The sequence below is a fragment of the Nicotiana sylvestris genome, chromosome 6 (assembly GCF_000393655.2).
Source record: "Nicotiana sylvestris chromosome 6, ASM39365v2, whole genome shotgun sequence".
Lineage (NCBI taxonomy): Eukaryota > Viridiplantae > Streptophyta > Magnoliopsida > Solanales > Solanaceae > Nicotiana > Nicotiana sylvestris.
Window position 1 is genome coordinate 2,716,653 of NC_091062.1, and position 26,963 is coordinate 2,743,615.

General features: G+C 39.1%; 1 long non-coding RNA gene across 2 annotated transcripts; it reads right to left on the reverse strand.

The window, feature by feature from the left end:
* Window positions 1–2,244: 2,244 nt before the first annotated feature.
* On the reverse strand, window positions 2,245–5,117 carry LOC104227864 (uncharacterized). Of its 2 annotated transcripts, XR_011400624.1 has the most exons (3): window positions 3,673–5,117; window positions 3,514–3,564; window positions 2,245–2,439 (listed from the first exon to the last, which is right to left on the reverse strand). It is a non-coding gene; the product is annotated as an uncharacterized lncRNA (long non-coding RNA). The 2 variants fall into 2 exon arrangements; XR_711201.2 differs by having other exon boundaries at window positions 3,514–5,117.
* Window positions 5,118–26,963: the final 21,846 nt, after the last annotated feature.

Below are 26,963 nucleotides of genomic sequence, written 5' to 3' on the forward strand. Positions count from 1 at the left end.
AAGTATAGAGAGATTAAATAAAGAGGCTAAATAGTGTATTTCTTCCCTCATTTTGCCTTTGCGCTGTGAGTCTTAGTGTTCATTCAAAGAATAGAGAGATTAGCAGAGAAAAGAGTAAACCAATAAGTTCAACAACGGTGAAGCAACATAATAAAAATAAAAAGTGAACAATATCATATTTGAAGAAGAAATTTTGGATCAGAAGTTTCAAGAGAAATGCACCTTTTAGTTTTCGATCGAAGAGTTTTTTTTTTTTTTTGGTAAAAAGAAGAAAGTTACTAACTTCAGTGTATGAAATGAATCCCAAATTCAGATTACCGGTGCTGCAATTTTGATAGTATCATAAATGGATTTTCGACAGTTGGATCAACTCTTGATGAATTATAAAGCAAATACACGGAAGGGCACAGTGCGAAGTTTATCAAAATTAGAAGTTAGGAATACATGAAAATTTCATGATAAAAGATGAGAAAATAACCTTTTCTCATGGAAGAGAGAAGAAAGAATCAACAGGTATATTGATGTCTCTCCATGGTGGGCTTTTCCATTATCAATTTAGGGACTAAACAGCCGTAGAAAGAGACGGTGGTGTTTCTCAAACGGTGTCAATATGTCATCACTTATTTTTTTCACGGTTGAAGTCAAGGAAAAAATGAGAAAAAATGTAGGAAAAGATAAAATGCAAATCCTGCTCGCTAAGATTGCCACGTCACTGGGCTAATGGCCTTCAATTATATATATATATATATATATATATTTGCCCGCGCTTTGCACGGTTATAAAAAATAAAAATAAAAATCATAAAAGAGTAATGTTATAATATCTATAAGCAAATAATGTTTACTAATCAACCATTTTTGCATGATTTTATCATCTTTCCTCTCTTTTCATGATTCTCTTAAAACACTATATATAAAAAATTACAGTAAATTCTTTCATGATTTTGTTTAGATATTATATATATATATAAATACATGTTACTTGAATTAGGAAAACACAATTTTTTAAAGAAAGAACTAATGAAAAAAGAGAAAAAAATGATAAGACAAAAATCTAGGAATATGAATCTATGATATCTATTGCATTCTTTTCTTTCTCTAAGGCTTCTTTTCCGTATTTTATTTTTTATTTTTTACTAAGTATTAATTGTTCATACATATGTTTCATAAAGTTGACCGCTTTTCAATTATCTCAAATAAAAATTAATCAAAGAAGTAAAAGAGAAAGATAAAAAAAAAAGAGATAATTAAAAAAAAAGAAATTGAAGAAAAAAAAAAGAATCAACTAAATGTATTTCTCTTACTTGAGTACTTATTTATCCTTCCCTTCTTCCTTTTTAAAACTTTAAAACATGGAGTTCCTTTTCCTTTCTTTCTTCTTTTTCTTCACCATCACTCATAATCAAATATTGTGCCAAACATGCATGTAGTGAACTTCTTCTTCAATGACAAAGGCAAACATTTCAAGTAGCCCTTGACAAAAAAATAACCTAAACATTGTAGGCAGAATAAAGTTATTGCAAGAATAAGTCACTCTATTGGCTTGGTAAAGTTCCTTTCTACTCCACCTCTCACGATATCATATTTACTAATTATCGGGTTTGCGTCGTCTATTGATGTTTGATGACAATGTCGCATATATTTTCAATATTTGCCATAGAGTAGGATATCAAAAAGTTAAGTAACCAAAAATCGTCAAAAAACATGAAATTAATAAAATGATACAATTTGTCGATGTATTATTACCTCTGACGTTATTACAGCCATAAACTGCTTGGAATATGGAAAGGCTATTCTGCAAGCCAAGAGGCACTTTTGCAACTTTAATGACCCATTATTTCAATTCAATGGTTGCAACTTTAATGACCCATTTTAGTATCAATTCAATCGTTGTAACCATTAGCTTAATTGTTGCAACGTTTTAAATTCTCCAAGTTGGAACACAGAAAATAAGACATTTAAACTTAATAAAAAATTAGAGGAAAAGCCCCCAAAAAGGAAAAAAAGATAAGTGAGTTCCTTGGCCAAAGAGAGGTGTCACCTCACTTTTTTATTACTCTCTTCTATATATATATATATATAGATATAGATCTATATAGATATAGATCTTGACAAAATGAGAAACAAAAGGATAGAGAAGAGCACACCAACAAGAATTCACACAGACAAAACTAAAGTTCTACGGTCTTCAAGATGACTATGTGCTAGAAAGATCCAGTTGTTTTAGCGATAATAATAATAATAATAATAATAATAATAATTTCTAAGTTAAGATAAATATATCACATCATCTTGTGCCGTAGAAATACAAAAGATCGTTCTATTTGTGCAGAGACAAAAATGTGAAAAGCTATAGCATTCACTTTCCTTAAAAGAACAAGTGTTCTTAAAAACAACTCAGTTGAGCCACCAATTTTTGAAGTGAAGTATCAAGCACAACCTATAAATAAACCAAGAATAGCATACTCAGTAGATGGAAAGCAATTTATCCTACAATATAGTTATCATGGCTAACCTTTAAAAGGAATCGAGAGGACCCAAATGACAAAGAAACAAAAGGAATGAGATATATACTGGTCATAATTATGAAAATAGGTGCAGATAAAACTTATGAATATGTATATAGCACCGGATTAGACAATAGAAGATTGATCTTCACATATGTCAAGATGTACAACAACAACAACAACAACAACCCAGTGTAAATCCCACAAGTGGGGTCTGGGGAGGGTAATATGTACGCAGACCTTACCTCTACCCCGAGGGGCAGAGAGGCTATTTCCAGAAGACCCTCAGCTCAAAGAGGCGACAAGAGACACTATATTAGTACTATCAATAGACTCATAATAAAACAACATAAAATACCATATGTCAAGATGTACCATTTACCAAAATTCACTTAGAAACAGAATCAAGCACTCAGAAGAATCATGTTTTTCCAAGAAAATGAAAATTTTAAAATTCCTCTTTTCCTGTGGCCTTACAAATAAAACTTTTAAATTCTCATAAGAGCTTAGTTTCTCATTTGAAGTATAGCTTACATCTTAACTCCAAAGTTATCAACAAACAAAAGTATTGTCACACACATTTTTATAAGTTAGTCAAAAGTTCTTCTTAATGTTTAACTCTCCTTGAGCCCTCGCTTGGCTCGATCAGAAGTTTCTAAATTCTATTAACTTATTTTTGATTATGGCTTTTGTTCTTGCTCAGAAGGCCCTAAGCAATCCTTACCCCAAAACACAAATGTAGGCGTTCAACTCTTTCTTGAAGAGGCATACCTAATTTCCATCACAGACTTTATAAATAACTCCGATTGTTACCTATCATGATATTGTAGGAAGACAACTTACATTTATTACTTTTAGAAAAAGCTCCACCAACGTGTTATTTTAACTTTATCACACCATATCAATTGATCCACAAAAGTTAGTGCATCTATGTGCATCAGCAATTGAAATACAGAAAGTGATGATATTAATCTCAGAATAAAAACCTTGAAATTCTATTGACTGACCTGGGATTTTTAGTTCATATAGACCAGGCACGCATTTCCATCATTGCACACCTAAAAATTTAGAATGGATCAGAAAGAAAAATCAGCAAGTAGAGAATTGAATGATTTTTAATAACAATAGTTACTAAAAATAGTTCTTGCATTTAAATGAATATTAACCTTTTCTTCTTAGTTGCAGAAATTCACCCCAAAGGGAGAATCGTGTTCATAGGGAAAGCACAAGAAGTGTGACTTCTATCATGCTTTTTCCACATGAACTTACAGATGCATTCCTTATAATTGCCACCACTGTAACTGTCAACCGTCCACTTTGCCAAATTCTATGACCTCTGCAATATTTTCCTTAAAATTCTTTGGAAAATGTTTCAGTTGAATTAAAAAGAATCATAGGAAGATATTCTGGTTGATATCTTTTGGAGAAAGATCTCAGTTGATGAGTCTTACGTTTGACATATTATTTGACTCTAAGATCTATTTCAAATGGATTAAGAACATATTTTATTCTTCCCACGTATCATTCTCCTCTTTAACTATTCTAATTACTCTATAATTTTACTGGTAAGTTATTCCTTTTTTTGTAATTCAGATAGCGAATTAGAATTATACGACGTGCCAAAGAAAATAAAGAAAAAGTAAAATATGTCAATACTTGTGCTTTCAATTACATCTGAAATTAATTAAACAAATTCTACTATAAGATGGTTGCTCAAAGTTAACAGGTTGATCTATTCATATATATTTGCTTGAAGTCAGAAAATACTTTTCTAGTTAGTTAGTAGTGAATTTTTAAGCATATGCAATCTAAATGCGGACATACATAATAGAATCCTTCTTCAAAGGCATTCCTGATGTTGCTCCTGCTGCGATTGGTCAGCCATATCTAGTTTTCATGATGTTTTATTGATTAATTTTCGATGCTTTTTAAGCTTTTATTGTTCAGCTAGTCACAATGAAGTTTCTAGCAAAACAATAATGCCGTGGGAGTTTTTAGTCTCATAACCTTCTACACATTCTTCCTGCTGCCTTAGCTGAAAATACACCACCACCACCACCACCACCACCACCACCCCTTTATTTTTTCCGGTAAACTCTAAAGTGATTCAAAAACTAATTACCAAGTTATCACCTTTATGATGTTAAATTCCCATACTCCACATCGATTATATTGACAACGAAAGCACATTATAAAATGTTTTAATAGTTGAAATAACAAATAAAGGAAGTAAAGTAAAAACTTGTCATTTCGGATCAACGAATCAATTTCAACCCTCATTCAAGAGGAGGTTTTGAAGATAAAATAAAAGAGAAATAATGGAAAAGAAAAAACTCGGTCAGGGAAAGAACAAGACTATAAGGGCATAGATGAGGAACCAATGCGCAAAGCAGTCGGGCAATGTAGACAAATCTAAAAAAGGGGGTTATACATCAAAATTTCAATCAGCGATTATCAAAAATTTCACCAGTTATATACCTCAAAAGAAATCAAAATTTCAAAGGGGTTACACCTCAAAATTAGCAGAGAATCAATCTTTAACTAATTAATATAATAAATAAAGAAAATAAATGAAAATACAGAAACAATTTAAAAATAGCAATTTAAGGGGTTATACCTCAATATTCCAATTCAGAAGTTTGAAAGCTCCAAGAGTGCTCTATCCGGCAAGAATCATGTGAGCGTTTTCTTCTATCGGCACAGATATTACAGTAGCACACAACTTTATCCCAAATTGTGAAACACTGTTGCATTCGAAATCTGATTTCATCTCAATTCATTAAACCACCTATATCAAGAGCACAATCTGTCACCAATTCCACCACCTTGAGTCGAATTTCGATCTTCTATTTTATATTTATTTAACAAGAGAAGTAGTCCAAATGCTTGAACAATTCCCTTTGTAGTAGTCTAAAGAACTGAAAAGAAATAAAGTTATTGGCACATACCTCGTTTACTCATCTCTGTCTTCAACTATGGGTTTAACCACTGGGATACCGCATTGGTATAACAAAAATAAGAAAAAGATAGAAGCTCAAATGATAGACCACTGGACAAAGTAAAAAAGTGAAAGAAAGCTAGTTGGAGAATTGAGCTATAGAACAACAACAACAACGACGACCCATTATAATCCCACAAGTGGGGTCTGGGAGGGTACTACCTTATCTCTGCCCCGAAGGGTAGAGAGGCTGTTTCCAGGAGACCCTCGGCTCAAAAAAGCAATAGGAGATGATATATTAGTACCATAAAAATGCATAATAAAAATAACAACAATATATAGAGAAATAGAGATTTCTAGACGAAGAATATTAGGAAGGACACGTGTTTTATGACTTATGAGCAATAAAATTCAAGTTAAATCTGCTTGAAATTACATATATACCCTTGGTCGACCACCTTCCCTTTTCTATATAATAGAAAAGAAAAGTTAAGTCGCGCTATAAAATACATTTTAAATTTGCCTACTCTTATATTGATGTATGGATTAAAATCCATCTTTAGTCAAAATGGTATTAGTGAAACATTCTTGGAATGCCATGCGTCAAAGTAATCTAATTATCAGCGAAGGTCGCGGTCGAAGAGTCAGCAAGTCTGAAGTCGAGGAGTTGTCATAGAGGTCGAGGTCGAGCACTCTTAACAGAGCTGTAACGGCTAGTTTCGAGATAGGATACAAAATAAAATATTCTAGTGAATATTCTCTGCACTTGTACTATTAGGGTTTTTAGGAACATGTTTCCTATAAATAGAAAGAGACACAGGGAAAGAGGACATGTGATATTCGTATGTGAAAATATACTTTGACTTGAGAAAGAGAATCGAATCTCATTACTAATATACAAACATCACCTTTCACTGAGATTCTTGTCTACACATTTTTCACTAGATCCGAGAATAACTCAAATATTCGAAAGATTATCCATCACTCATCATTGTCAGAAAGAACATTCACTTGTTCCATCCCTTCTTGGGTAACTCATTCATTTTATTTACTTAAATGTCATTTATTATTATTTATTGATATTGAATGCTACATTATTGCCTTTGATTTCTGGAATAGTTATTGTATATTGTCGCCGCCATCCGAATACAGCTATATAATATCTGTTGTTTTTTTAAGAACTCCATCTTAGAGATATTATTGTTAGATAAGATTAACCCTCATTTATATAAATTAATTATCTGAACCAAGATCTATATTTTTTTGGTCAAACAATTTGGCGCAGTCTGTGGAGATTTCTTAGCTAAATTTTAGTTTTCACTAGATCTACAACTAATGCAAGTCACTAACGTCAAAAACGTCGAGATCTCCTTTCTTTGTGCATATAACACCCTACATGGCAGGTAATCAATGATAAAGGACAAAAATAGCAAGTGACTTCCAAACCAACCTCGTGAATGTCATCAACAAAAGCTGTGAAACGCTAGACGAAGACGCGACGCCCAACGTGTCCCCTAAACGAGAGAGGTCCCCCTCCCCCCCTCCTCCCCCGTGCTGCAGCATAACAAAACCCAACGGAAAGGAGGCCTCCACGTCCTTTGAAGAAGGGATGCCCCCAGTTGTAAAGAATCTCCTCGAAGCATGGTTGACCGACATGCTAGCAAGCGTCCTCAACTAACCCACTTCAGGCATGACTGCAGAAACCGGAGGAGCTCGCATGACACAACAAACAGATGAGTAGTGCAACCAACCAACCCCTCCAATGACAGGTATTACTCACAATATTAGTGCAGGTGACAACACCTTTGCTTCCATTTTAAAGAGGATGGAAGAAATGGAGAACGAAAATAAGGCACTCCGAGACCAGATGAAAGAACACCAAGAATGAGTTGACAAGATACCGGGCACTCCCAAGTTGCTGCCGAAAAGGGACGCCGACAGGTTCATAGAACAGCCGTACAGCGATGATGCAGCCCCACATGCCATACCAAAGACCTTCAAAATGCCACCCTACCTCAAGATATACGACAAAACGACTGATCTAGAGGATCATGTGACTCATTACATCACCGCCATGAAAGGCAACAATCTCACCAAGGAATAAGTGTCCTCTATTTTGATGAAGAAGTTCGATGAAACCCTTATAAGAGGAGCATTAACATGGTATTCATAGCTATCCGCTTACTCCATAGAAACCTTCAAGGAAATGGCTGATAAGTTTGTAACCGCCCATGCCAGAGCCAAGAAGGACGAAACGAGAGTAAATGATATATTCACTATTAAGCAGTCCTTGGGAGAGGGACTTTCTCGCCTAGTTCAACAAAGTAAGGATGACTCTACGGAAAAGGGATGGCGGTCGCAGCTTTCCAGAACGGGCTGAGTAAAGATGGTTCAAAAGCAACTAGGAAACTGTTGATCCGATTAATGAAGTATCCTCCAACCACTTGGGACAAAATCTACAATGCTTATTGTGCTGAGGTCCGAGCAGATGAGGATGACATCAATGGACCAACTCATCAGTTAACCTTGATACAAACCAAATCCATAAAAGGTCGAAGAGACAGCACCAAAAGAGATCACCCGATTCCGCGACCCAACACGGAACGACATCAATCATATGTCAGGGCGGTTGATGTACCCTCCCTTTGCTATGAAGAAGGCATGTCCAAGCCATGGATAAGGATTCATCGGAACAAAAGAGGTATGCCTCCTTTATTATCTGATCACAATTTTTGTGTGTCGCCTCTGAAATAGTCTAGCTCAAACTCAGAACGAAGGTGAAATGGCCGTCGAAGATGAGATCTGACCTGAACACCAGAAAATCTGATGCCCTCTGCGAGTTTCCCCAGGAGCGGGGGCACAAAATAGAAGATTGCATCGCCCTCAAATAAGAAGCTGTGAACATGTTGTGGCAAGGACACCTCGAAGAGCTATTAAGCAAGAAAGGGAGAACCAACTTCGCAAAAGGACGTGAACGCCGAGGCCATCCGAAGCCGTCATCACCAGCTCGTATTATCAACATAATAATCATCGGTGGTGGCGACGACGCCTCTATCAAAAGCATGAAATTCACCACCACTCACAACCTCAAGCGGTCTATCACACGTGAACGTTACGATAGACTCGAAGAAAGTATCATCTTCGACGAGTCAGATGCCGACGGTTTGACTTTCCCTCATAGTTATGCCCTTGTCATTACTTTATGCATTTTAGATACTGATGTCAAACACATCATGGTGGACGATGGAAGTGGCGCATGCATTATCCATCCCCGAGTCCTTACCCAAATGAGACTCGAGGATAAGATAGTGCCACACTGCATCACATTAACCGGTTTAACAATGCAGTTGATCGGACATCTGGGGATATCACACTCCCTGTCATGCTTGGTGGCGTGACTCTGGAGATGACATTCCACATCATGGACCAGGCCACTACGTATAATTTCATAGTGAGACGATCATGGATATATCCCATGAGAGCCATCCCCTCCAGCCTATACCAAGTAATTAAATTCCCAACACCATGGGGGATATTCAGCATATGCGGGGAACATCACACATTCTGAGAATGATGTCGCATTGCTTTGGAAAACATGACCACCCAGCAGAAAAAAGACAAAGAAAAAGAGGCATAGCAATCAACAGGGTCGAGGTCGAAGCAAGAAGAGACCAGGGACGTTATCATGGATCCGACACGACCGAGGCTACAGGTTTGACCATAGAAGACCTCGACCCCGTTCAATTGAACCTCAACGACCATAGCAAGGAGGCCTATATCGGCTGCAAACTCCGGGAACCAGGTAAATTTAGTCAACTCTTAATAGCTAATGCAGATTTGTTTGCTTTCAGCCACGCAGATATGCCAGGAATCTAAAGGAAATCGCGAACACATAATTAAACGTTGACCCATTCCACCCCCAGTAAGACATGTCAGACATAAATTTAACTCCGTGATCAACAATACAGTTCGCGAGGAGGTGGAAAAACTGTTAGAGATTGGCTCCATCAGGGAGCCGAAGTACCCCAAGTGGATCGCCAATGTAGTGATGGTCAAAAAGAAGAATGGGAAATGGCGGATGTGCGTGGACTTCACAGAATTGAACAAAGCATGTCTGAAAGATTCGTTCCAATATCCCATTGTTACATCTCGCATTTTTGTACGTTAAAAGTTTTGTCTTCAGTTAATTGACATAGACTCGGGGATGAGATCATCTTGACGTTAACGTATTTACGCTATTTATAACAAGCGGTAAAGAAGTGTCATGAAGGATAAAGGGTACATGAATTAAAGAAAACGAGTTTCGTTGAAAGTGGCCAATTTGGGATAAAATACGGGTCAAGCGATAATACCCGATAATTATGGACTAGTACCATGCAAGGTACCATATGACCACGCTAGTATGATGTATAAAGTATATATATATATATATATATAAAGTATATTAAAATAAGTAGAACTTAAAGAAATTTGTGGTATTTTTTAAATTATGCAGGTGATTGATTAATTACCGGGTAACAGGATATTACCCAGTTAACTAATATGTGGATAAAAAAAGTTTATAAAATGCATCCCCAAAAATATGGCACAAAGCCACAATTACTAAGAATGACTCTTAGTCATTTATGCCATGTGGCTACCTAAGGATTTAACCAAAATAAGACTTATAACAAGTCTTATATCATTAGGATCAGAATGTTTTAAGGGTCATGGTTGATAGCTCATTTCGTACTTCAAAATTCAAAGGAGCATAAGCTCACTTCGTTCTTCAAAGTTCAAAGAAGCAAAAGCTCATTTCGTTCAAGAAAAATTCAAAGAAGCAAAAGCTTAGTTTCGTTCAAAAATACTTCAGCGTAATTCCATCAAAATTTTGCGGTTACAAAAGAGTACGGTGCAATCTTCGCCAAGAATATTATACGAAGTTTTCCCTACTCCAGGTATGTTAAGGTCATCCCTTCTTTCTTTTGGCATGGTCCAAGTTATATAGAGAAAACAAGCAAACATACAATTTTCACAAACAACTCTATTCATAGAAATACTAGGGGTCTCTGTGTTCTTGATTCCCCATGTGATATATTATTATATCTTCTATTCATAGGTCTCAAAATGATACGCAGTTGATAAAGTTTATCCGAAAAGAATATTGAGATTTTAAACATATTTCCATGCATTTTATTCATTTATGCATATACATTGACCCATGACCAGACGGCGTTATATACGCGTATTTATATGTATATGTTTATGTATATGGGATATGGAAAAAAGGTTACAGCATTATATACACACCACCACCTGATCAGTTGGTACATGTTTATGATGTTTCCCACAGTGGTCGAGATGATATGATGGGATGCCCTCAATGGCTTGATGATATTATGTACACACATACCTATGCATGACAAGACATTTGCACGCACGTGCATGACATTATAAATGTTTCAGAATTTACAAAGTTATTCAGGTTTACAGATAGATTTCTTTATTCCATGTTTCATCTATGTCATTTACATACTGATTTTCATGCCTTACATACTCAGTACATTTTTCGTACTGACGCCCTATTTCACGGGGTCTGCGTTTCATGCCCGCAGGTGCAGGTAGGAAAGTTGACAGTCCCCCTTTTTAGGATTCTTGATCAGCGAGAGTTAGTGTGATCCACTTGATCCGGAACTACTTTTGATTTTGGTATGATATGTTTGTATATATATATATATATGACGTGGCTCAGTCCCATTTTTTGTACAGTTATATTTCTATTAGAGGTCTGTAGACAGCATGTCTAGTTGGATAGTATGTGGCCTTGCCGGCTTCCAGTTTTGAGTTATATAGTTGTCTATAGCAGCCTTGTCGGCTCGCTCTACGTATGTTGCACGTATATGTATGTATGCCTTTTGGGTAGATTTATTTCATGTACAATATTCTCGTAATTCAGCATATGTTATTCAGGTTTATATCTAAGATACATGCTTAGGGGTGTTTGACAGGTAGGACTCGGACACCCGTCGTGGCCCATCGGTTTGGGTTTTGACAAAAATAGTATCAGAGCAATTCTGTCCTATAGTTGTCTATAGACCGTATCTAGTAAAGTCTTGTTTATGGGTATGTTGTGCACCACACTTATCGATGGGAGGCTACCAGATATTTAGGATGGTTACTTTTCTTTCTAATCCAGATTGTGCGATAGAACCGAGTCATAAGTATCCACTCCTAATCTTTACCTTATTTATGTTTTTAGCGATGCCAGTTACTACTAGACGATAGGCGCAAGCCGCTAGCATGGGTCAGAAGGCTACGAAAGTGTTAGAAAGATATATAAGTTACACTATGGAGTCAGACCCATCAGAGATCATGGTTTCTATTGAGGAGGATCTATTCGAGGATCCATATGAGTCATCCGTTCGAGTTGTTTCAACCATTCCGGAAGCAGATGGGGTGAGAGGAGTTCCAACATTGCTAAGGCCCTTAGTTTCATTATCACAGCCCGTTGATCAGGGTATGAGGCTAGTAGTGCATGGATTGGCATAGCCGGGTTTCCCTCAGGCTCAAAACTATGTCAAGGCATTTGCGGACACCAGCTCTTCTGAGGTTCCAGATAGTCCACAGTCTTGGGAGTCCGTCAATCAAGGTTCGCCAGTGTATGTTATGGGATATGCAGAGGAAGAGGATAGTAGTCGGGCCAAGAGGAGAAAGGTAACCGATAAGAATATGAAGGTTCCACTTCGAAGTGTGTCTGATCTAGGTTCTTATATAGGATGGGGCAAGGACCCTCTACTGTAGACTTCCTCCAAGTGTTAGTTTTTGGTTGGTGAGTTCCACCTCTTCTTGGAATATTACCAAGTCAGGGTTCTAAATGTGTTAGGTTGTTTTATGAGGACGTAGAGAGCCCCGTATATTATGGTTATGCCTACTTAGAGGTTTTGCAGACATTATCCTGTATATAATTTTGGGTATGACATGTCTACGGCCTAGTCGACCCCTATGTATATAAACCTTTTTGTAAATTAGTTATGCAAGTTATGTTTTAATATTGTTACCTATATATATGGATGTGGCTCGAAATGGCCAGTGATAGATTTGATAATTAACAAGGATAGTATACGTGGTGTTCGGTTGGGTAGAACTTGATATTATAATAGGTACGGATTGGTTGGCCTTTTGTTATGCTAACATCAAGTGTAGATCAAAGATGGTTTGATTTCAGTTTCCAGGAGAGCCTGTTTTAGAATAGAAAGGTAATACGGCTTCGCCAAGAGGTAAATTTATCTCTTATCTCAAGGCAAGGAAGATAATCATAAATGACTATATTTACACTGAGTTCGGGTTTGGGATGTGGAAATGGAGTTACCAACCATTCAGTCCTTTCTTGTAGTTAATAAGTTTCCCAATGAGCTTCCAGGTCTTCCGCCAGAGCGAGAAATTGAGTTTGTCATTGACCTACTACCAGATACTCATCCAATATCTATTTCCCCTATAGAATGGCCCCCGTAAAGCTGAAAGAGTTAAAGGAACAACTAAGGGACTTGATTGAAAAAGGTCTTATTAGACCTAGTACGTCACCGTGGGGAGCACCTGTGTTGTTTGTGAGAAAGAAAGATGGTTCCTTATGAATGTGTATTGATTATAGGCAGTTGAATAAGGTGACGATCAAGAATAAGTACCCGCTCTCGAGGATTGATGATTTATTTGATCAGTTACAAGGTGCCAAGTGTTTTTCAAAGATAGACTTGAGGTCCAGGTACTATCAGGTAAGGGTTAAGGAGAAGATATTCCGAAGACATTATTCAGGACCAGATACAGGCACTTTAAGTTTCATGTTATGTCGTTCGGTTTGACCAATGCCCCAGCACTATTCATGGATTCGATGAACCATGTGTTCAAGACCTTTTTATATTCGTAATCGTATTTATCGACGATATATATTGGTATATTCTCGTTCAGAGGCTGAGCATGCAGATCACTTGCGTACTGTGCTCAGAGTTTTACAAAAAGGGAAATTGTATGCAAAATTCTCTAAATGTAAATTCTGATTGAAATCAGCAGCTTTCCTTGGGCATATTATTTCGGGTGAAGGCATCCTGGTGGATACACAAAATATTGAGGCATTGAAGACTTGGCCTAGACCCACAATACCGACGGAGGTTCGTAGCTTCTCCGTTTGGCGGGTTATTATAGGAAACTTGTAACAGGATTTTCTTCTCTTCTAAGTACCTTCGACCAAAGTGGTATGTGGCATCTTGCTTAATGTTCCGGAATAACATAAGGAAATCTATGATGCAAGTAAGTTGAAGAAAGGTTGTGAATAAGTATAAATAGATATGTGTGGGTCGCATGCTAATGTATGGTAGAGCGATAAGATTTTAGGAAGACAAGAGGAAGGATAAGAAAAGATGAGTGAAAAGGTAACGAGAATGGATAAGTCATTGGGGATAAGCTTATAAGAGAGTTGATGGTTTCTCTATGATATAGAAGGCTCAGTATAGCCCGAATGAACTCAAAGGAGTCTAAGACTAGTAACGTTCAGAATAGATGAAATGCTGCCCTAATAGTGGGATAAGGGCATAATCGTGATGGATAAAGGATGAAGTTTGGGCCTCCAAAGAGGGGAAATTCCTGAATTGTAAAAGATTAGGATACCCATGTAAGTTAACTTAGAAGGGAACTAAGTTTCAATGGACCAATGCTTGCGAATAGAGTTTCCAGGCATTGAAGGATGAATTAACTTTAGCACCGGTTCTACCGCTCCCAGAAGGGACCTACAGTTATGTTATCTATTACGATGCTTTAGGCGTTGGATTGGGTCGTGTGCTGATGCAGCATGGTAAGGTTGTAGCTTATGCTTCTAGACAACTAAGAAAACATAAGAAGAACTACCCGACCCACGATTTAGAGTTAGCCTTGATGATTCATGCACTAAAGATGTGGAGGCACTACTTGTATGGCATTCGTGTTGATATCTATGAGGATCATAAGAGCCTTCAGTATTCTTCAAGAAAAAGAAATTGAATTTACATCAAAGAAGATCATTGGAGCTACTTAAAGATTATGACGTTGATATTTCATGCCATATGGGGAAAAACGAACGTATTAGCTGATCGCGATCGAGGGACGGTAGGTGTTTGTTCGAGCCGGGTCGAACATAACTTTTCGTTAAATCGTGGCAGAGGGCCAGTAGGTGTTTTTTGAGTTGGGTCAAACATAACCTTTTGTTAAATTACGACTGAGGGCCGGTAGATGTTTGTTCGAGCGAGGTCGAACATAACTTTTTGTTAAATCGCAACCAAGGGCCGGTAGGTATTTGTTCAAACGGGGTCGAACATAACTTTTCATTAAGTCGCGACCGAGGGATGGTAGGTACTTGTTCGATCTGGGTCGAATATAACCTTTCATTAAATCGCGATCGATGGCCAGTAGGTGTTTGTTCGAGCTGGGTCGAACATAACCTTTTGTTAAATCGCGACCGAGGATCGGTAGGTGTTTGTTCGAGCGGGGTCGAACATAACCTTAATACGAAAAAGGTGTTCTGATAAGCGTAATTTTCTTATTGCTTTGACATTGTTGCTTTGGTTACATACTTGGAGAAAATTACAAATTTTTGGGTGTTGGCTGGCACTCCAGTCCCCGTCCCAATCCAGTCTACCTAGTCCATTCATTTTTTAACTTGGAGAGTACTGAGAAGTTGAGCAATGAAATAACAATAACGGTCTCACCCTTGCGTACTTCGACCCAAAGTGTTCCCTTCGTCGCCTCGTTAAAAACCTCCTTGAGAAAAAATAAGTGGCGCATTTTTCAAGTGAAGGAAAAAAAGTACGACCTAGGGACACTTTTTCTCTTAGAAGTTGAAGTATTTGAGGTGGCTAATGTTCCAGTTGTTTGGTAGATTATTTCCTTCCATTGTCTCTAGTTGGAATGAACCCTAGTTCGCTTTGGTTGTGATTTTGTATAGGCCATCCTAGTTTGTTCCCAGCTTACTTTCCGGGGGTCTTTGCTCGCTTGAGTTTTGGCTTTCAGTACGTAGTCCTCAACTTTAAGTGGCCGGACCTTTGCTTTCTTGTTGTAATAGCGTTCTGTTTATTATTTTTTAATGACTATTCTTATGTATGCTATATCTCTTCGTTCGTCGATTTCATCGAGTTCCTGCCTTCTGCTCTCATCGTTACTCGTTCCGCTTTCATGTGAGTACCTTAGGCTAGGTTCTCTGAACTTTTCTTCATGATGTTTAGTGTAGACTTATTGGAGGATTCTTCTTTCTTGTTACCTGCTAGATGATATGGGTTTGAGAGTATCCTCTTGATATGCTATTTCTCGAAGAATTTAGCGGTTTTCTTTCCTGTAAACTGTGGTCCATTATCACAGCTGATTTCCTTGGGTAGGCCAAATCGGGAGATGATGTTTCTCCATATAAAGGCGATTACCTAATGTTCCCATATTTGGGTGAATGCTCCTACTTCCACCCATTTAGAGATATAGTCAGTTAAAACCAAAAGGAATCGTGCATTACCTTGCCCTGCTGGGAGGGGGCCACGATGTCCATTCTCTATTTGATGAACAGCCACAGGGAAGTGACCGAGTGGAGGTGTTTGCCTGCTTGGTGAATTATTGGGGCATACTTTTGGCACTGTTCGCATATCCTCACGAAGTTTGTGGCTTCCTCTTTCATGGTGCGCTAATAGTATCTTGCTTGTATAAGGCATCTGACCAATTCTCAATTGCCGGAGTGAGCAGCGCAATGGCCTTCATGGACTTCTTCGAGGACGCGTTGGGTTTGGTTCAAGCCCAAACACTTTACCAGATGGCCACCGTAAGTCCTCTTGTATAGATCGCTATGGAGGAGACTGTATCTGGCCGCCTGCATTCTTAGTTTCTTGGCTTCTCTTTTGCCACTTGGGAGTGTGCCTTCCTGCAAATATACAATAATAAGATTGCACTAGGCCTAAGTTAAGTTTATATTTTTTACCTCGATTTGGTCTAGTGATGAGTTGAGGAGATGTACTATGCTTTTATCTCCGGTTGTGATGCTTTTGGTAGTTGCGGCCAATTTGGCGAGGCCATCTGCTTCGGCATTCTATGCTCGTGGGATCTGATCGAGCTGGCAATCGTCAAACTCAGACAATAGCTTACAGATTTTGGTCTGGTATTTTTACAACCTTTGTTCCTTAATTTGGAAAGTCCTTATGACTTGGTTGACTACAAGTTGGGATCATAGTTGAGTTTAGCTGTTTCGCCCCATGTTTGAGTGCTAGCCTCAACCCTGCAATTACGGCCTTGTACTCGTCCTCGTTGTTAGTCATATTAGGGCACCTTATGGACTGGAAAATTACTTTGCCTATTGGGACCTCGAGTACGAGTCACAGTCCCGACCTTGATCCATTGGATATGCCATCAGTATATAGGAACCAGAGCTCTTGTGTTTTAAGGGAAGCTTGGACGGCCTCCTTTCGACTTCAGGCATTATTTTTGCGCTGAAGTCGGCGAGCACTTGTGACTTTATCATCGTTCACGACTGGTATGTGATATCGTGCTCGCTAAGCTCGATGGTCCATTTGGCCAGCCTCTCCGATAGCTCGGGTTTATGCAAAACGTTCTTCAGGGGAAAGGTTGTGACGACCGAGATGGGGTGGCATTGGAAATAAGGTCTAAGCTTTCGTGAAGCTACGACCAAGGCCATAGCCAATTTTTTGAGGTGTGTGTACATCGTCTCTATGTGGATGAATGTTTTGCCAATGTAATATATAGGAGACTGTGTACCTTTGTTTTCGCAAATCAGGATTGCGCTTACTGCTACCTCGGAGGCGGTTAGATAGACAAGGAGTTGTTCCCCTTGTTCGGGTTTTGAAAGTAGGGGAAGTGATGATAGGTATGCCTTCAGTTCTTGTAGATCCTGGACATACTCGGGATTCCATTCGAGGTCGTTATCCTTTTTGAGTATGCCAAAAAATTTGTGGCATTTATCCGATGACCGCAAGATGAACCTTGATAGGGTGGCGATTCGACCAGTCAACCCCTAGACTTGATTTTTGGTGGTTAGGGTTTCTGGTATCCCCTCGATGGCTTTGATTTGGTCTGGGTTGACCTCGATCCCTCTCCGAGACACCAAAAAACCGAAGAACTTTCCTGAGGCTATGCCAAATGCGCATTTCTCCGGGTTCAGCATCATTCTGTACCGTTTGAGTATGCTGAAAGTTTCTTCAAATGATCGATGTGATCCTTTGCCTTCTCGTACGTGACCAACATTTCGTCTATATTTACCTCCATGGTCTTTCCGAGATGGTCTTTGAACATCTTTGTTACCAATCTTTGATAAGTAGCCTCTGCGTTCTTTAGGTCAAAAACCCTGTAGCAATATGTTCCTTGGTGGGTGATGAACGTGGTCTTCTCCTGATCTTCTTCCTCCATAATAATTTAGTTATAGCCTGAGTAAGCATCCAAGAAACTCAATATTTAGTTCTCGGATGTTGCGTCGATGAGTTGGTCGATATGGGTGTCACGACCCAAACCGATGGGCCGCGATGGGTTTCCGAGTCCTACCTGTCAAACACCCATAAGCATGCGTCTTAGATATAAACCTGAAAAATATCTGCTGAATTACGAGAATAATGTACATGAAGGAAATCTGCCCCAAAAGGCATACGTACATATACGTGCAACATACGTAAGGCAAGCCGACAAGGCTGATATAGACAACTATATAACTTAAAACTGGAAGCTGGCAAGGCCACGTACTATCCAACTAGACATGCTGTCTACAGATGTCTAATAGAAATATAACTATAAAAAGATGGGACTGAGCCACGTTATACCTATATATATATATATACACAAACATATCGTACCAAAATCAAAAGCAACTTCGGATCAAGTGGAGCATGCTAACTCTCGCTAATCAAGGATCCTAAGAAAGGGGACCGTTAGCTTGCCTACCTGCACCTGCGGGCATAAAACGCAGGCCCCGTGAAATAGGGCGTCAACACAAAAAATGTACTGAGTATGTAAGGCATGAAAATCAGTACGTAAATGACATAAATAAAACATGGAATAAAGAAATCCATCTGTAAATCTGAATAACTTTGTAAATTCTGAAACATTTATAATGTCATGCACGTGCGTACAAATGTCGTGTCATGCATAGGTATGGGTGTACATAATACCATCAAGCCATTGAGGGAATCTCATCATATCATCTCGGCCATTGTGGGCAATATCCTCAACATATACCAACTGATCAGGTGGTGGTGTGTATATAACACCGTAACCTTTTTCCCATATCCCATATACATAAATATATACATATAAATATGCGTATATAACGTCGTCTGGTCATGGGTCAATGTATATGCATAAATGAATAAAATGCATGGAAATATGTTAAAAATCTCAATATTCTTTTCGGATAAACTTTATCAACTGCGTATCATTTTGAGACCCATGAACAGAAGATATAATAATATATCACATGGGGAATCAAGAAAACAGAGACCCATAATATTTCTATGAATAGAGTTGTTTGTGAAAACTGCGCGTTTGCTCGTTTTCTCTGTATAACTTGGACCATGCCAAAAGAAAGAAGGGATGACCGTAACATACCTGGAGTAGGGAAAACTTCGTATAATATTGTTGGCGAAAATTGCACCATACTCTTTTGTAACCACAAAATTTTGATAGAATTACGCTGAAGTATTTTTGAACGAAAATAAACTTTTGCTTCTTTGAATTTTTCTTGAACGAAATGAGAGTTTTCTCCTTTGAATTTTGAAGAACGAAATGAGCTTCTGCTCCTTTGAATTTTGAAGTATGAAATGAGCTATCAACAATGACCCTTAAAACATTCTGATCCTAATGAGATAAGACTTGATTATAAGTCTTATTTTGGTTAAATCCTTAGGTAACCACATGGCATAAATGACTAAGAGTCATTCTTAGTCAATGTGGCTTTGCCACGTTTTTGGGGGATGCATTTTATAATTTTTTTATCCACATATTAGTTAACCAGGTAATGTCTCGTTATCCGGTAATTAATCAATCACTCGCATAATTCAAAAAATGTCACAAATTTCTTAAAATTCTACTTATTTTTAATATACTTTATATATATACTTTATACACTATACTACCGTGGTCATATGGTACTAGTTCATAATTATCGCGTATTATCGCTCGACCCGTATTTTATCCCAAATTTGTCACTTTCAACGAAACTCGTTTTCTTTAATTCGTGTACCCTTTATCCTTCATGACACTTCTTTATCGCTTTTTATAAATAGCATAAATACGTTAACGTCAAGATGATCTTATCCCCGAGTCTACGTCAATTAACTGAAGACGAAACTTTTAACATACGAAAACGCGAGATGTAACATCCTTCCCCCCCCCTAGAAACATTCGTCCTTGAATGTTTAACTCTCCGGGATCTATATAATCTTGGCAGAGTCACCCTTGGTAACAATACTACAACCAACTCTTCCTGTAAAAACATAATAATTTACGCCACATAGGACCACGACCATCAATAACGACAGTGGCCCCACATGACCAATGATAATAACTAATACCAGAATCCATACACGTACCTTAAGGTTATGACGTCTCAGTTGGATCCTTCTCTTGAGGAGGAAATAAGTAGGGATATCTAGACTTCATGTCTTTCTCGGCCTCCCAAGTCACTTCTTCCACATTGTTGTTTCTCCAAAGTACTTTCACCGAAGCTACGTCTTTAGTTGTCGATCTCCGAATCTGTTTGTCTAATATAGCAATGGGAGTTTCTTCATATGATAGCTTCTTTGTGACCTGAACATCATCAACTAACATAATTCTGGAAGGATCTCCTATACATTTACGGAGCATAGACACATGAAAGACTGGATGTACAGACTCCAAGTCTGAAGGCAAGTCTAACTCATATACTACCTGGCTTACTTTACGTATGATCCTTTATGGTCCCATGTATCGAGGGCTAAGTTTTCCTTTTTTTTCCGAACCTCATGACACCTTTCATCGGTGATACCTTTTGGAATACCCAGTCGTCCACCTAAAATTCCAAGTCTCGGCGTCGATTATCCATATAAGATTTGTTGCTAATAGCCTTTCCTGTATAAGCTTAATTTTCTTAATTGCCTGGTGTACCAATTCTGGTCCTACTAACGTAGTTTCCCCAACATCGAACCACCCTATAGGCGACCTACACTTCCATCCGTAAAGAGCTTCGTATGGAACCATCTGAATACCGGAATGGTAGCTATTATAATATGCGAATTCAATAAGCGGCAAATGATCATCCCAGCTACCTTTAAAGTCTATCCCACAAGCTCGTAACATGTTCTTAAGTGTCTGAATAGTACGCTCAGCCTGTCCGTCTGTTTGGGGTTGAAATATTGTACTAAGACTTACCTGAGTCCCCAATCCTTTTTGGAAGGACCTCCAGAAATTAGATGTAAATTGAGCTTCTCTATCTGAGATAATAGATACAGGGATACCATGTAGTCATACTATCTTCTTGATATAAATCCTGGCATAATCCTCTGCGGAATTGGTAGTCCTAACAAGTAGAAAATGGGCTGATTTTGTAAGACTATCAACAATCACCCATATAGAATCGAACTTTCGTTAGGCACGCAGTAAGCCCACGATGAAATCTATATTAATTACTTCCCATTTACAAGTCAGACTCTCCATAGCCTGCAATACTCCATCGGGCTTTTGATGCTCAACCTTAACCTGCTGACAGTTAGGGCACTAAGCAATAAACTCCGCTATATCCTTTTTCATTCCGTCCCACCAATATACCTCCTTGATATCATGATATATCTTTGTTGCTCCTGGATGGATAGAATAACGAGAATAGTGAGTTTCTCCCATAACCTGCGACGCAGTGTTGCAACATTAGGGACACATAATCATCCTCAATATCTGAGGACCCCATCTTCTATAATTTCAAACTGTGTCTTCTCCTTCTGAGGGGTGGTATCCCTATAATGAACTAACACAGGATGCTCGTACTGGCGTTTCTTTACTTCAGTTACTAACGAGGATGTTGTCGTATCCTGAATAGAAATTCCAATACGACCTGAGTCTAGTAACCGAACTCCAAGACTAGCTAGCTGGTGAACCTCATAGGCTATTCTCTTTTTTTGGCTGTAAATATGACAGGCTACCCACAGCCTCGATTGCGATTTAACAAAAGGTTATGTTTGACCCTGTTCGAATAAACACCTACCGGACCTCGGCCGCAATTTAACAAAAAAATTATGTTTGACCTTGCTCGAACAAACACCTACCGGCCCTCGGTCACGATTTAACTAAAACTTATGTTCGGCCTCGCTCGAACAAACACCGATAGGCCATCGGCCACATTCCAACAAAAAAACACATGCGACCTGTGAATATTCAACTCCAAGTCCACGGCCAGCTAAAAGACAACAACAATAAGAAGGGCAAAAGCGAAACAAGCAAACAATAAAGGCAAAAAACATACAAGTACAGAAAATAAACCACAAAGGAAAAAGATGCAAGGAACAACTTTGATATTTCATAAACTATTTACAAAGGCTCGTGAAGATGTCGGCAAAAATACACAAAAAGGTCAAAAACAAAACTACTGATCGCCGCCATCACGACTATCAGTGTCCTCGCCAACTTGGTCCCCAGTGGCTTCGCCACCATCATGACCATCAGTGTCCTCTCCAACTTGGTCCCCAATGGCATCTCCACCCTGACCACCAATACCCTTGCCATCGCCATCGCCATCTCGATCCCCTCGCCGTTACCACCTTCGCCCTCAGAATATACAGCATTGTACCAGGCGCTCTCCTCGAGCCGATCTACACCCTCATCCCCCTCATCTTCACCGGCCTCAAGCATAACGTGATCATAAGCGACTCCAACTTCACGAGCCTTAATACGAACATCTTCGAGGGCAGCCTCAGAAACGGATCCCGCCACATGCAAATCTCGAAAGACATCTAATGGGGCCTCGGCATGAATCCACTCCTCATATATCTCCCGAGGAACATTGGGAAAATCTGAAGTGCGAGAAGAGGACGAATGTGCCAGTAATTGGGCCTTCTCAGCCTCTAAAGCAGTAACTCGATCGTAAAGATCAAAAATCTCTTTCTCCAACTCCCCAATCCTTTCATCAAGTCATTATTCTTTGAGTCGTGCCGTCTTTAAATCATTTTCTCGCTCGGAATAGAGAGTCTGGATCACCACCTCGAGGAACTCCGCCTTACTCAAAGCCTTCGACCTCGCATACTCCACCTTCTCTAGATCCTCTTTATTCTCAACTACCTCGCCACTAAGAGCTTCTGCCCTAAACTGGCATTCCTCAAGCTGGCCTTGCAGTATGACTACCTGAGCTTGGAGATCATTGCACTGGACTTAGAACCCCTTGATAAGATCAAGCTCTTCCTCTTTTCTCCTCAATGTCCCCTCCAGGACGTTGCACTTCCCACCATCCGCACAAACTCCTCATCTCTCGCCTTCAAGTCCTCCCTCAGTCGGCGCACATCGCCGCCTTCACGAACTGGCATCTAAGCTCTCGTTACTTCTCAAGGCATCTCAAGTACTTGTCATTCAACTTCATGTAGATATCTTTGCGTATTTGCTCCCTACGAGCACTCTCAATTTTCAAGATGACCATCTACAAAACGAATGAAGGAAGTTAGAAACTACGAAAGAACAAATCCCAAGGAAAATAACTAACAGCGAATACACTTACCCAAAGGGCGGGACTAGCAATGGGATTTAATAGGGCATTGTCATCTATAGTCTTGAGGGTCGTACCCTCAATCTTAGAACAAAGAAGGACAAGGGAAGGGATAATCTTCTCAGTATCCACAAGAAGATTATGATCCATCGATATCGTAATAGTCCTTGAACCTCCTTCCAACCTTACTTCAAGTTGAGTAAGACCCTCGTGATCATCCTCAACTCATCTACATCCATGTCGGAATCAGATCCAACATCCTCCTCAGCAACAACCTTCCCTCTATCACCCGTCGAAGAAGGCACGTTGGCCGCAATCCCAGAAGATGAGGCCTCTTCCCGCCTTGGAAGAACATGGCCTTTATCGCTCACCATGCCTTCGACTGCATCCCCTACAGGACGCGTATTCATATCCTCCAAACGAGTGACCTTAGGAATTGCCTCCGGGCTCTCCCCAATCTGCACTGTGGCCGTTTCCCGAAGGACAAAGCCACTATCTCCTACATCGATGGCCGATGACCTCTCTTCCACGATGTCTTCGGCCCTCCTCTTACGAGGCATAAAATCTCCATCACCAGGCAAAGGTTCATCATCCTCGTCGATGAGATAATATAAGAGAGAAGCCGAAGTCTCCATGGTCGGAGTAGGGACAGATTTGGACGCAGCAACAAGAGGGACTAGAACAAAGGTAGGATTAGTCGCAGTCGGAGCAGGGGCAGAAACCAAGGGCGCAATAGCTTTCCTCTTCCGAAATGAGGGTGCGGTAGCTCTCGACCTCCTCGTAGATCCCCTGGCCGAAGCTAAGAAAAAAAAAACAAGAAAAGGGAAAATTAGAAGGTAAAAAAAAAGAGTTAAGACACCGATGATGAAAAGGAAATTATCAGTTGAAGGGAGAGTAGGCCCAAACTTCTTTAAAAAACTTGGTCATTCACGAATCCCTATGATGTGGGGAAGAGCGGATCGACCCAGTCAGAAATATGAGCGACCTAAAGAGGAAGCAAGGTCTTGGCTGCAAAAGAAGAAGGCGAGAAGTCAAAATTCAGGATCAAACACGAGAAAGAGACCAAACTATTTACGAGTATAGTTCCAAGCTTTGGAAAAATCGTCGACATTGGTCACAACATCCTCGGTCCTGACATACAAGAAGTTGAACCAGAATTGACGACTGGCCTTGTCATCCATATTCACCACCAGGAACTTGCCCCCTCAGTGGCGAAGGTTTTAGCATCGCCCCTCTATAAAAGCTAGAAGCGAACAGATGGATTAAATACTGCAGTGTCAGTTCGATCCCGACCATCTCAGAAAATTTGGTAAGCATCTTTATAAGTTTATAGACGTACGACGCAAGATGAGCTGGGAAAACGTCGTAGTAACGACAAAAATCCTCAACTAGAGGTAGGAGAGGGAGAGAATAGCCGGCTTGGAAGGTGTAGACATAAAGGGCGCAATACCTAGGACGGTAGACCTTCACCATATCCCACCCGACTGGGATCAACTCGATGTGATTGGGAATGCCGAACTTAGCCCTAAGATCCACTAATTCCTTCACCATCATCACTGACCGAAAGGCTCCAGGTTCGACATATGGAGATTTGGTGAAATAGGATTTGGAATCAGGGTTACGTGGAATTATCTCCTCCACCAATGGGAAGGTTCCATCCTCAATGGTGGCAGAAATACTCTCCTCATGGGAGGAGGACACCACTACCAAGTGACTCCCCTCGCTAGCTTCAGAAGGTACGTTAGACATGTTCAATGTAAAGAAGGAGGATAACAAGCAAAAAAAGAATGAGGAACGATGCAAGTCGTTGAAACAAGGAGTAAAAAAGTTTTGCAGAAAAGATGAAGGAGAAGCACCGGAATCGAAACGATGGGTCATGATTAGCACGGAAATCAAAATGACAGAGCCAATCAAGGGTCACACCTAAATCGATGCAATGTATCGGGAAACAACGTCATCATGACGTCACTTCTTCTCTTGGACCAGATGGCTCCACAGACTTCCCGGGTAATTCAAAAAATTCAAAATATGCGGACCTCAAAAGGCCATGTAAACCTATCTCCACGACCACTACCTCAGCCAACTCTAAAGAATCGAATTATGAATGACATTGTCCGCTCACCGAACTCGACTATGGGAATGACCTCGATAAGCGGAGGCACTAACTATATCGATCAAAATCCATATTTAGTCAAATAGTATTAGTGAACATTCCTGGGATGCCACACGTCGAAGTAATTTAATTATCAGTGAAGGCCGCAGTCGAAGAGTCAACAAGTCTGAAGTCGAGGAGTTGTCATAGTGGCCGAGGTCGAGCACTCTTAATAGAGCTGTAACGGCTAGTTTCGAGATATAATACAAAAGAGAATATCCTAGTGAATATTCTCTGCACTTGTACTATTAAGGTTTTTAGGAACATGTTCCCTATGAATAGAAAGAGACACTATGATACTGGACATGTGATATTCATTTGTGAAAATACACTTTGACTTCAGAAAGAGAATCGGGTCTCACTACTAATATACAAATATCACATTTTCACTGAGATTCTTGTCTATACTTTTTCCGCTAGGTCCGAGAATAACTCAAGTATTTGAAGGATCGTCCATCACTCATCATTGTCAGAAAGAACATTTACTGATTCTATTCCTTCTTGGGTGTCTCATTCATTTTATTTACTTAAATACCATTTATTTTTATTCGTTGATATTGAATGCTACATTATTGCCTTTGATTTCTGGAATAATTATTGCATAATGCTGCCACCATCCGAATACGTCTCCATAATAGCTATTGTTTTTTTAAGAACTCCATCTTAAAAATATTACTATTAGCTAAGATTAACCCTCATTTATATAAATTAATTATTTGATCCAAGATCTATATTTTTTTTTTGTCAAACAATAACCTGTGTCATTTGTGGGAATTCATCAATCGAGCATTTAACGAGATGGAGAAGATATCTTTTCATTCTCATCGGAATTAATTTGTGTTAAAACTAAGTCGTATTTATATTTAAAAAATAAATTTCTCTTCAAAGAATGTGCTACAATTTTTCAAGATTTCTTGATCAATTGCAATTGAGAAATATTTGATGTTTGCACATGTAATCAAATGTGATGAAAAGTGAATCTTTCTTTCAAGTATTTGGCACGCAATTATTTAACTGAAAATGAGTTTGAAGCGTGAAAATAAATTTTAACAATCACATTTTATGAAATTGTTAAATTAAATTTTCACAAAGAGTGTATGCCTCATTATTAAATCCTATTTTATTTAAAGAATCTACATAATTGACTGCTCGGCATTTTAAAAATTTAATTTGATCTATGAGCAACATAATCTATTTTCTTAATCGAAGTACAAAAATAGTCATTTTTAGGGCTGTCTTTTTAGGGATTAGTCAGTACTTTGAAAATTTAGATTAAAAATGTTAATTTCAGGACTTTGTGCCTTGGAAAACTGAAATTCAGGACATATCGGCTAATTTCTAAATAACAGCCCTCTAGAATGGCTATCTGGTGTCATTTCTACTCAAATTCACTTATCTCTACCAAAATTATCTGGGCCAACTGTATAATGGGCTCAGTTAATGGTTAAAATAGCACGGTCTAGCCGATTTTCGGGCTGGTCATTCAAAAATAGTCAGCATTTACCAAGTCATTGAAAAATAGCCACTACTTTGCCGCAACAGAGACCGGTCCAGCATAATATACTGGAGTTCGGTGCACCTGTGTATGAACTTCCAGCATACTATGCTGGACCGGTATACATTGCTGGCTCCAGTATAATATACTGGAGACCGGATCACCGGTGCTCCA